Genomic DNA, 13575 nt, shown 5'->3' with positions numbered 1-13575 from the left:
AACTGCAAGGAGGAGGAGCGGTGATGAAGGAGAGGGCCAACTCAGATAAGTATTGATTATCTACTTCAATGTGTATGAAATTGAATTAGCTATTTCTGTTGTGTTGTGAATATTGATTCTGTTCACAGCTAGGTCATAGTCAATATCGTATTGCATAGTTTGTATTGTTTTGCATTGCTCTTCGGAAGGTAATAGGGAGTTGAGTTGTCAAGAAATGGGAGGGGCCCTTATTGAGAATCACACTCAGTGCGTGTCGTGCAAGATCTATGCACACCTGGAGCAGCCGACCAATGTGTGAATACACCTGCACAAGATGTGTGTGAACGGTTGCCCTGGAAGCCCAGGTAACTGATCTAGAGCAAACCGTTACGCGACTTAGGGATATTCACAATCTCAAGCAAAGTTTAGATAAAATGGTGGACGAGTTGCGAGGAAGGGGTGAGGGTGGGGGGGGACACCGGTAGATGAGGATAATCAGGTAGCTAGCTGGGTCACTGTTAGAAGGCAGAAACAGAGGTGGAGGCACGACATCTCTTAACTATCAAACCCGAACAAATTTGCCCAATTGGACGAAGATTCAGAGGATAATAGCGAGGAAATGACGGAGACGGAGGAGACTGTTCCCTATAGCAACTGGAGGAGTGGTCCCTCCGGCACAGATGAGATGAAAGAGAGAGAGAGAGAGAGAGAGGTACCCAGGCAGATTGTGGTGGTAGGGGACTCTATCATCAGGAAGACTGATAGGGCAATCTGCTACCGGGACCGTGATCGCAGTACGGTCTGTTGTCTCCAGGGTGCTCGGGTACGGCACATCGCGGACCGAGTAGATAGATTGTTGGGAGGGGCTGGGAATGACCTGGCAGTCTTGGTGCACTTTGGCACCAACGACAAAGTTAGTGGTAGGTGGGATGTCCTTAAGAAAGATTATAGGGACTTAGGCCATAAACTTAAGGAAAGGACATCTAAGGTAATATTCTCAGAAATATTACTAATGCCATGAGCTAGCCCAGGGAGGCAGAGGGAGATCAGGGAGGTAAATATGTGGCTTAGAGACTGGTGTAGGAAGGTAGGAAGGAGGGGTCTGTGTTCCTGGAACACTGGGCGGACATCTCGGTCAGACGCCATCTTTTTTGTCGCGATGGATTGCACCTGAGTGAGGAGGGGGCTGCGGTGCTGGGGCTAAGGATGGTTAGAAGGTTGGAGGAGCTTTTAAACTAAGTGCCTGGGGGGAGGGTATAGTTAGAAACTACGGGTCATGCAGTGAGAATAGCAAGGATGGTGGTAGTGAACTAAATGGGGGTTGAGAAGGGGGGAGGGAAAGAACAGATGGCACATATACTTACAAGGGTACTAAAAAAGGGTATTACCAAAGGTATTGCCAAAACATTAGCTAACAACAACTGCGGGTCTTCATTACAGCACATAGAAAATGATGTAAGTAGCATAAGGGAAAATATTTATGTCGGGGCGGAGAGTTTAGAAGGGCCAAACGAGTTGATCAGAGAGAATGGTAAGTATGAGGGGGTGAAGAGGGAGGGAGCAGAAGAACTGTCAGTAAGACTAACTCTAGGGAGACACTTGTAAACAATGATAGGACAAGGGAAACACTAAACTAAAATGTATGATTGCGAACGCAAGAAGCCTAGCAGGTAAAATGGGGGAATTGGAATTGATAGCATCAAAGGCTGAGTATGATACTATAGGTATTACGGAAACATGGTGGGACGACTCACTACTGGGTAGCAAACTTGGAGGGGTATTCTCTTTTCAGGAGAGACAGGGCTAACAAAAGAGGAGGAGGTGTATGTCTGTGTTAAGCCATCTCTTAAACCATACTTAAAGGAGGTTATCTACGAGGGGATTGGAGATAATGTGGAGTCAATATGGGTAGAAATCCCAAATGGGAATATTGATGCAAAGAAACTAGTCATAGGCACGTGCTACAAGCAGCCGGATATTAGCATACATGAGGAAGAACAACTCTTGCAGCAAACTGAAAAAGCTACGGGATTGGGCGACATCCTGGCGATTGGGGATTTTAATTATCCTGATATAAACTGGAGTAACGATTCATATGGTAAGGCTAGGGGCAACAGGAACTTAAATACGTTAAAGGATCACTACAGGTCTCAACTAGTTGAGGAACCAACTAGAGGTAAAACTACTCTGGATCTAGTAATTACTAATAATGTGGACATTATATCAAACACTAAAGTTGGGAAAACTTAGGGGAACAGTGATCACTATATGATCACATTCGAAATCAGTTTCAAGAAACACAGCTATAAGGGAACAACCAAAACATATAACTTTAGGAAGGCAAACTTCAGTATGCTGAGTAGTGCACTAAATTATATTGACTGGGAAGATTTGTTTCATGGCAAGAACACTACGGAAATGTGGGATACATTAAAAGGGTTGCTAGATAGCAATATTCACAAATTTATTCCCATGGGCAGCAAACGCAGGAGTACAAAACTCAAACCGATGTGGCTTAATAAGGTGGTCAAGGAAGAAATGGATAATAAGAAGCGTGCTTTCAAAGCATTTAAATCTAATGGAACTGAGGAGTCATTTCAGTACTACAAGGAATGCAATAAAAGATGCAAAAAAGCAATAAGAGCAGCTAAAACTGAAAACGAAAAGCAAATCACTATAGAGAGCAAAACCTATCCTAAAAAGTTTTCTAAATACATAAACAGTAAAAGGTTAAGAAAAGAGAACATAGGTCCAATAAACGATGAATTTGGAGTATTGATAAATTATGACGAAACAAAAGCGGAAACACTAAACACATTTTTTCCATCGGTGTTCACCAGAGAAGAACTGACGGTGGGAGAAGTGTATAACGATAGTGAAAGCAATGATTTGTGGCTAGATACTTGTTTAAGTGAAGAAATAGTCCGGGAGAGACTGAGCAAAATTAGGATTAATAAATCACCTGGCCCAGATGTACTTCACGTGAGGGTTCTTATGGAGCTTAGGTCACAACTAGCAAGACCCTATACTTGAATTTCAATAGTTCAATTAGATCAGGTATGGTACCAATGGATTGGCGTATAGCTGAGGTAGTGCTATTATTTAAAAGGGGATCTAAAAATCATCCGGGTAACTACAGACCAGTTAGTTTGACATCTGTAGTGGGGAAAATATTGGAAGGAATTTCAAGGGATAGCATACAGGAGTATCTGCATGCCGCTAAGTTTATTAGCAAGAACCAGCATGGGTTTGTGAGGGACAGATCTTGTCAAACTAACTTAGCTTCTATGAGGAAGTGAGCAACAATCTTGACCAGGGAAAAGCAGTGGATGTAGTATACTTAGATTTTGCAAAAGCCTTCGATACAGTGCCTCACAGGAGACTGATCATTAAATTAAATGAGCTTGGCCTAGGAAAAACTATTTGTACATGGATAAAAAATTGGCTGGATAACAGGGTACAGCGAGTAGTGGTCAATGGGATGTCCTGCAGCTGGGCACTAGTAGTCAGCGGAATACCACAAGGGTCCTTACTCGGGCCATTACTGTTCAACATATTTATCAATGACCTGGAAATAGGTCTGGAAAGCACAGTATCAATCTTTGCAGATGATACTAAACTGTGCAAGGTAATTCAATCGAAAATAGATGAGGAGTCTCTATAGAATGACTTATCTAAACTTGAAATCTGGGCATCTAAATGGAAAATGGGATTCAATATAGAAAAATGCAAAGTTATGCACTTCGGGACTAAAAACAAACTTGCAACCTACATTTTAAATGGGGAAAATCTAGGGGTAACAGTATTGGAAAAAGATTTGGGGGTACTCATTGATAATAGGCTTAATAACCGTATACAGGGGGTCATTCAGAGTTGATCACTCACTACCTAGTTTTAGCAGCCATGCAAACGCTATTCTGTTGCCCACTGGGGAGTGTATTTTAGCTTAGCAGAAGTGCGAACGCTTGTGCAGCTGAGCTCTGCAAAAACAGTTTGTGCAGTTTCAGAGTAGCTCTGAACCTACTCAGCGCTTATGATCACTTCAGCCTTTTATTGTCCGGATTTAATGTCATAAAAACCCGCCCAGACACGCCTGCGTTTTTGCAAACAATCCCTGAAAACGGTCAGTTGACACCCAAAAACGCCCCCTTCCTGTCAATCTTCTTGCGGCCGTCAGTGCGAAGAAAAACTTCACTAGAACCTGAGCACGACCACAAAGGGCTTTGAACCCGCACGGCACACCTGCGCATTGCGGGCCATACGCATGCGCATAAATGCAGTTTTTCCACCTGATCGCTGCGCTGCGAAAATCGGCAGCGAGCGATCAACTCGGAATGACCCCCACAATGTCAAAGTGCAGCAAGGAAGGCAAGGAAGGTGCTAGCGTGCATAAAATTGGGAATTGAGACAAATCATTGGTACATCCGAACCTGGAATATTGTGTTCAGTTTTGGGCACCACATTATAAAAAAGAGATCTGTGAACTCGAAAGGTTTCAAAGGCGTGCTACTAAATTGATTAAAGGGCTAGAGGGACTGGAGTACGAGGAAAGGCTTACTAGGTTGAATTTGTATACACTAGAAAACAGGCGCCTAAGAGGAGACATTATTATTATTATCTTCAAATATATAAAGGGACATTACAAAGAGTTATCAGAGAAATTGTTTATTAAAAGAACTCTGTATAAGACACGAGGTCACTCGCTGAGGCTAGATTAGAGGAAATTCCATACGCAACATAGGAAAGGGTTGTTCACTGTTAGGGCATTAAGGATCTGGAATTCCCTGCCAGAGAAGGTGGTAATGGTGGACTCTATATATGCATTTAAAAACGGATTGGATAAATTTCTGACTGAAAAAGATATCCAAGGTTAAAGCATTTAAAATATTGACATTGTCAATCTGGGAGGAACATGATTTACAGTTGATAATTAAACATAAAACATTATTTCAATTGGGACATTATAATGAACTCGGCTTAAGACAGATTACAGGTTGGACCCGATGGGCATTTGGCCTCTTTTCAACCTCATTAACTATGTTACTATATTACTATGAATTAGTCCCCATGTGCACTGCAGGTAGGGCAGATATAACATTTGCAGAGAGAGTTAGATTTGGGTGGGTTATTTTGTTTCTGTGCAGGGTAAATACTGGCTGCTTTATTTTTACACTGCAATTTAAATTTCAGTTTGAACACACCTCACAGTGCACATGGTTTTGCCCAACTGCTAACAAATTTGCTGCTGCGATCAACTCTGAATTAGGCCCACAGTCCTCGGAGGGGTGTGGTACAAAAGACCTACATTCATTAGGTCTACAGTCATTAGGCTGACCCCTGTCCAAAGCCTGTCCTTCTGCTGATTCACTGCGTACCACTGCAGTCTGCACTCCATCCGGTCACGTGCAACGTACTTCTAAGCTACTTCCAGAGTCTGGACAGAGCTGTCCAGAGTTCAAAAGGAATCCAAGGCACGGGTCGGACTCCAGCAGGGAGTGAGTTGCGTACAGCTGCTCCTGTTATAAACATTCAATGCTCAGTATACACTTAATGGAACAGAGATAAGGTTTTATTTACTTTTAACACATAGCAAAGCTTCTATTTCTTTTGGAAAAATATTTAGCAAGACACGTGTAGGTATAGGTTATCCTACACATTGGACCTTATTTCCAGTTATATCAGTGGTATTGATTACTTTCCAAACAAACTAATGCTACCTTCACATATTATAATAGGTCCACCAAGTGGTCAAATTACCTGGAGATGGAAGCTTGCCAGTAATTATTAACTGGCCACAGCCAGAAACTAGCAATTACCAAGTAGATGGAGCTAGAACATGGAACAGTTGTCAGGAATCATTTCTTTACCTGTGGGATCTCCACAAACAGCTACAATTGTTATCCGCTACCTCACAGTATGTATTAATGTTTAATGCTTACCCCATCTCTAAGGGGGGTATCAAATTACCCACAGTCGTTGTATCGCTGGGGGCTATCCAATTAGCCCTGATGCGTCGTGCTCCTTCCCCCGATGACAGCACCTTTTGGGTATTATGCTTCAGGTGACTCAGGCACCCAAAGCATAATCCGCAATAAGTGTCCTTCCATAGCCGCGATAACACATGGGATCAGGGACTTATCCCCGTTCCCATGTGTTATTGCACGATTGCGGGTCCAATTTCGGCGGATAAAATAATGACCATTGGTCATCAATCGTGATAACCGGATGTTTTTATCGGCCGAAACAGCATCGGGGCTAATTGGATACCCTCCTAAGACTGTAAGCTCATTTGGGCAGGATTAACTTTTGTGTTATGTCACAATATGTAATTTGTATCATGAGCCCTTCAATTTACAGAGACAAGTACTATGTTAGCACTTTATAAATGTAAGAGACAATAATCGTAGTTTTGACAACACTTAACTATTTAAAGGAGAACTATCTTATTTTATCTCCAAAGTTTCTCCCAGAGGGTGGTGTTCCCAACCAACATAAAGCAGGTTAGCAATTACAGAGCTTTAATATAAACAGAATAATACGCAATGCTTACAGAAAAGGAAAAAGTGTTGCAGGGCGATTAAATGGGATTCACCAAGGAGCTTAGTTTGATTACAGCAGAGCGATACAGGATTGTAATTGGCTTAACACATTAGTTTCTGCCCAAATGCACAATAATAGTTTATGAAACAGAATTACCAGGTGAAAATGATCATGAGTCCCAGATGATCAAACCAGTGTTTGCTTATAGAATAATAGCATTTCAGCTTAATTGTAATAGTGCTATCAGTTTGTGGGTCATAAAATACACTTTAATTGTTTTGCTGCAATAATTTAAGTATAATGTACGCTGCTACACAAAATACATATGAATAATTACCAACATGATCACTTTAATCTAAAGCACATAAATAAGATCAGATCGGTGCCAAGATGATGCAGCTCTATTGTACCTGAGAATACACAATAACATAAAAGAAAATATAGCATTAAATGGAACGGTACATTACTCTAATATATATTATACAAAAACAGTAAGTGCTTTACAGAGCTGTTCGCATGTCAGGAAAATGTTTTGTCACATTATTGTATGGAAACTGCAAGTAATTTGTCTACTTAATTTTCCATAATAATTTAGCCCCATTACTGTCTCAATTGTGTTTATAGTTGATATTTAATTTTCAGTCATCCTTTCCCATACAAAATGCATGGAATTAAGTTTCTCTGTGCACGGTGTCTTCTGCTTATGATTTACATCCATGAGGTAACTGGAGATTTAAAAAATGTTTTGGGGCTAATCCCATCCTGGATAGGGTGTTCATACTCCCGTTTGAGTGCCTAAACCACGGACTTTGCATACATTAATTCTCGCACCTCAGCAAGCTGTGAGAAAAAATGTCACCCCCGCAGCTAACGAGCGTCTAAACAAAGCAACAATTGAATTCCTCAGTTTTGCGCACCCTAGTGGTAACCACATAGGAAAACAATTGAAGTGCCCTTCTAAAGTAGATTTAGCCTACACTGAATCAGCTAGGTCAGTATAAATTATTTACATGAGAATATATCCTGATGAATAAATTCCTAAATAAACCAGTGTTCAAAAAAATGAAAGTGTATGTCACTCTACTTTGTTTTAAGGATAGTTTAAGTATTTTTGAACAACCCCATAATTCATAGTCCCTTCATTGGTCAAATTCCACACAATAAATCCCACCCTATTATTTTACTCACTTGACCCATCTAACGAACCTAAATTATACTTCCCTTTGCGCCATTTGTCCCTGTGATGTCATAGCTAAGTGTTTTTTTTTTTTTTTAAATAAGAATATTTAAGTATATTATTTAGCTAATAATAAGGTTGTCCATTGAAGATTCTATAATCAATGGTTTCTAACCATTGCAAGGAATCCAAGTAACTGTAATGAACTCACTGCATGAGTAAGTGTGGCTGTATGCAGCGCTTAGGGTATCACTGAACTTGTGGATTTTTGGGATTCAGGACTGTGAGGAAAATGTGTGAGTACGGCACAAGAAGGGGTAAATTCGGGTGCTGATGCCAGTGTTTACATGCCACAGCAGGGTCAATTCGCACCCCCCTGCCCCACAAGCTGTTTGCCGTATTTGTATCCCCCCACCATCGTTAGAAAACCATTCATGATCTGTGACCATAGAGGTACAAATCAAACAATGACCCCAAATGGACCTCTGCCACCATCAAGTGCACCACCCCGTCAATGGTAAAACAATAGACCATTGCCAGAAAAACAATGATAGTTGGTAAAGATTGACCCGACATTATAGCACTGAGTGCTAGATGCATTAGGGCAGTGGTTCTCAAACTCGGTCCTCAGGACCCCACACAGTGCATGTTTTGCAGGTAACCCAGCAAGTGCACAGGTGTATTAATTACTCACTGACACATTTTAAAAGATCCACAGGTGGAGCTAATTATTTCACTTGTGATCTGTGAGGAGACCTGCGGACCGAGTTTGAGAACCTGTGCATTAGGGCATTAGTGCATTTTCCAGTCTTCCCACGTCTGAGGCCAAACCGGTCACCGGTTAATTTAGAGATGGAAGAAAAGCAAGCAAAAGTGTATACCTGGACAAATCACATGGCAGTGTAAAGCATACAGAGCAATTTGCAGGGAATGCAGAGCTTACTTTTACACATGATACAGTTTTTGTGTAAGCTTTATTTTTACATTGCGTTTTAGAGTTGACCTAGAACTTCATTTGTCAACACATTTTAAAGTACTAAGGCAATATCTGTCTAATTCGAAAGTAAACAGTGAAACCCGATGTTTGATAGGTTGCTATGGTTTTCCTGTCGATTTGAACCTTTGAGTAATACTCAGAAATAACTGGCATCTATTATATGAGACCCCTTGAAGGACAAAACAATACGAAGCATATTACTCAGTATTAACTGGGAGAGTTCTTAAAACCCAATGATAAACTGAAATGATATAATCCCTTACTGAGTATTTAGATGATATAAGCATCTGTGCGAGTACAAATGGTACAGCATTATTTTACATATCTCACATACAATTCACAGGCATTTTAGGTGGTAAGACCTCTGACCTGCAGCAACGCACTGCCATATCATAGCACTGAAAGAACCTTCAAGAACTGTGAGAATTTGGAGCATAAATTTGTGTAGTGTAGTAAAATGTCAACCAATTCACCTAACAGTTTTATTTCTAATTATTTTTGCAAACGTATCCAAAAATATTCAGGATAACAGTTATAAAATCTCATGTAATAAAATAATTCTCTTAGCACATGGCCCTGTTATCGCTGCTACTTACATGGAAGCAGCAACAGCTCTAATATGGTAATGCAACCGGATGAGCCATGCCTCCAGCATGTACAACTGATCCGAACTGCAACCATGGGGTCGTGCAGGCCGGCCACCGCAGCTGCTATCTGGAGGCCAGGAAATCTCTGCACTCTGACGGAGATCCTGGCCTCATCCCTCCCCCGCAATGCTGGCGACACTGCTCCATTTGGAGAAAGGAGGCCATTCTGCCCCCTCCCTGCTTTGTGTCTGTGGTCACAGGACCCATTCGCGCATGCCTAGAACAGGTCCTACACAAAGTACCGATAATCGGGTACTTTGCTGCATGCAACACTCCTCCAACTGAATTACCCCCATAGTGTGCAGCCATTATATTGGCTGTGTCAATTTACCAAGGAAAGCTATCACCATGATCATATAATGCAGTGGTTCTCAAACTCGGTCCTCAGGACCCCACACAGTGCATGTTTTGCAGGTAACCCAGCAAGTGCACAGGTGTATTAATTACTCACTGACACATTTGAAAAGGTCCGCAGGTGGAGCTAATTATGTCACTTGTGATTCTGTGAGGAGACCTGCAAAACATGCACCGTGTGGGGTCCTGAGGACCGAGTTTGAGAACCTGTGATATAATGGCTTCCTGTTTGTAGAAAGCAGGTGAACTAAACTAAAAAACCCTCTCTGTTATATATCACATTCTGAGGACATGCCACACTTTCATTTTGGAATAACATGTCAAGTGATTTAATACTACTGCTACTGTTTTCTAAAATAGCATTACAGAAAAAAAAGACTTAAATCACTATCATTCTTCATCTGTTTGCCAATTGTTGCATTTTTCTGCATTCCAGTTGTGAATTTTAGTTCTGTATTTACATCATTTTCATAGCCAGTTATCTCTTCTCCTCTCCTTTTATATGGCAGAACTAGCAAATTACAATGGAATTTAATTTGATTTTGCCATAAAAAATTCTTTAGTTAAGCAAAACTGTCCAAATTTTCTGGTGTGTAATACATCACGCTGTATAAAAACACTTGAACCTCACAGGTCTAACAAAAGTAACAAGCTTACTAATATTGCTTTCCTCTCTATGTACATAATTCTACTGCAAATAATCTCAATTAGGACTAAACAAAAGCAAACCAATAATTACCAGAATAAATGTAAAACAAAGATTTACTACAGTCTGCTAAAGACAAGGAGCAACTCGTAGCTCAATGAATGAGATGAATAGCACCCTCTGGCCTAGTACAGTATTTCTCAGGAAATTGCACTCAAACACATTGTCCTCCACTAGAGTACAATCAATCCATAACAGGAACAACTAAAGCATAATTGCTTCATTCTCTAATGAAATACTATATACACGGCTGTCATAGATTGGAAAACATTGATACACAGCTGTTTCAAAAGATGATCTTTTTGGTTTACATTTTTATTTTTATTATTGCGCAGTCTATATACATTTTAAAGTTTTTAGTTTATGTTTACCTCTTTTCTACTATGACCTTTCCATTCACTAGACCATGACATCACTGTTTCCATTTCCAGGACCATTCCAGACTCCCATGAGAATAGACCAACCTCCACGTTCTGGAGTCTTGATGACATATTTGGAGAATAGTAATTGGGTATAAATCAAGAAGTATGAATCACTAAGGTACAACGCTAATGCCTAGCCAGTGATGAGGCTACACTTTGTTATCCAATGAAAACAGGTTTAGTCCACAATGTGACTCCCTTTACTCTGTGTAAACAACACTTCAGAAGAAGCCTGTTACAATGTGCCTTTCATAACAAAATTAAGAAATGTGGCATAGACAATTCAGATCTGTGTGTGAAAGAAGGTGCTCTTGGATTTATTGCTACAAGTGATGATGTCTCAGATGGTAGGCAGTCTCCATGACTTTGTTCACTACATGTACAAGGTTAAAATTTTAGTGACTGCAAAATGTTGACATTGACAGAATTTCCAAGAGGGTTGATGTTAGCAATTCCATTAAGAACAAAATGACAAGAAAATGGAATGTCAACATAACATCAGTGTCGACATGCAGAACGTCAATACTCAGTTCTCATGTCGACATTGTGAATGTCTAACATGTATACTAAGCACCTCAAAATTGTTTGATGCTATATTATTAGCATATACTCTCTCGCGTGCAGGGCCCTCCTTCCTCATGATCATCCCTAACACTACCCTTGCTTCCAGTGCTCATAGTCTCCTAGTCCCATTCAGCGACTGACACATTTCTTCACACTTAAGGTGATATTCTGTTGGTTCAATTCTTTTTCTCCGCTAGAATTTTACCAACACCACAATACATTGGATTGCTCAAAGCACTTAATAAATGCGAGACACATCACAGCTTATATTTGTTTTGTGCTATCTTACAATAGTATGTATTTTACTGTTTTTATTATGTGACTTAATCAAATGCTAGGGCTGCTTCAAAGTTTAGATTGACAATAAGACCAAGATAAAAAAAAACAGCCACGGGTAATGGGATGAGGAGGTAAAAAGTATACATATCATTTTAGGCTTGAGCATTGCAAGATAAGATTACATTTACTGCTGAAGCCATTCGCTAGGGGCTGTGTAACAAAAAGGAAAACATAGACCTGTATATTGTAAACTATCTAATACATTAGCAAGTAAGCTAATACTGTGCATGTGGTGGCCCAGCTATACTGTAGGGGAAATGTATCAAGCTTTTTTTTTTGGGGGGGGGAGGGGGGTGAATTCAATTAGCTGTGGTAATTTACCTTGGGCTAATTGATTCGCCGGAGTTATTTAATTAGCCCCTGCCAAAAGCACCTGTTAACCCATGTTAATGTCCAGTAACACATTAATTTAACGGACATTAAACAGGGTATCGGGTGAAAAAAGGAGTGCAACTGAATAGCCACAGGCATTAAAGTCAGAGGCTACCTCTTTTTTTCACCTACGGGAACTTAATGTGGGTAACTGTACCCCCCCCCGCCCCCCAAGGAGGGAGATAAAGTGGCTGCCCAAAGCAACTGATCAGCATCTGTCGTTTCAAAGACTGTCCACAGGGGAAGATGTACTAGTAGCTCTGAAGAGAGATAAAGTGGAGAGGGATAAAGTAGCAACCAATCAGGTCCTGTTATTTTTCAAATACAGCCAGTGACATGGCAGGTACTATCTGTTTGGCTGGTACTTTATCACTCTCCGAGGCTTAGTACATCTCCCAATCTATTAGATAAATTAAAGAAGGAAGCTGATTGGTTGCTTTGTGCAAAGTCTCCATTTTATCTCTCTCTAAGGCTTGATACATCTCCCTCTCTGAGTATGGTCGGCTATACACATTGCAAGTTAGTCGCTTCCCCAGTCACTGGATTACTGGAAAGTGCTTGCACATGTGGCTGGCCAGATTTGTTGCAGTGAACGATTAGATCACAATCTCCATGAAGTCCACATAGGCCGATAACCTCATAAGCGCCAACTGATTGGTCATCTTGACTGGATCAGAATTAGTTGAGGCACAAGTTGTGCACAGCTGATCTCTACTAAATTCCTAAATGTACTCTTTTCCCTTCTGAAAATACTGCCTAATCCAGGTGGCAACAGGATGTAAAATAATGTAAGGACAATGAAGAGGCATTTCGTATAGTACAATAAGAAAAATGTTCCGGCCTCAGTGCTTTAACCACTTGTCTGGCATGGTCGTATCAGATACGACCATGCCTGCAAGTGCTCTATCTGACCTGGTTGCACAGGATGCAACCAATCAGATAGAGAGTATTAGCAGCGGCAGGGAAGATAAACTTCCCTCCGCTGCTGCTGTCAGAGGGATAGCCGTGCTGCCGATCACTGCCGATTGGTCAGCACGGCAGGATCTCCCCCATCCAGCGGCTGCAGACAATGGCAGCCGCTGGGGAGAGTAAACAAACCCTACCAAGCCACCCCCAGACCCTCCCCCCCCCCCCCCCCTGCATACCTGCAGGCTGTCCCAGCTTTCAAAATGAAAGCCGCGATAGTCGCGATGCTCCCGGTGTTCGGATGGTCGCGATGTTCCCGAACGATGTTTCGATGTTTGGAAAAATGTTTTTTAAAAATCAGAAATCAAAAAAATATTATTTTTTTTTTTTTCATTTTTTTTTTTTTAACTAAAATAATTTGGGATAGGGTTAAAGTCATGTTCTTCACTTAATTCACTCATAAAAAAGACTGTCAATTTCGGAGCGGTTTTCGGCGAAATAAATCGCCAGTTAAGTGGTTAAGGAGATATTTACATAGTATATTATATATTTCCTAATTTGGGGTTTTTACA

At 40.9% G+C, this 13575-nt stretch overlaps 1 protein-coding gene across 1 annotated transcript in view; it reads right to left on the bottom strand.

Annotated features, from left to right (window-relative positions):
• UBE2E2 (ubiquitin conjugating enzyme E2 E2) overlaps positions 1 to 13575 on the bottom strand; it is a 511995-nt gene that overhangs the window by 245863 nt on the left and 252557 nt on the right. The gene's annotated exons all lie outside the window — the stretch shown is intronic.

This window comes from Pseudophryne corroboree, chromosome 5 (genome assembly GCF_028390025.1).
Source record: "Pseudophryne corroboree isolate aPseCor3 chromosome 5, aPseCor3.hap2, whole genome shotgun sequence".
NCBI classification, from domain to species: domain Eukaryota; kingdom Metazoa; phylum Chordata; class Amphibia; order Anura; family Myobatrachidae; genus Pseudophryne; species Pseudophryne corroboree.
This window is presented reverse-complemented; position numbering and strand designations above follow the sequence as displayed.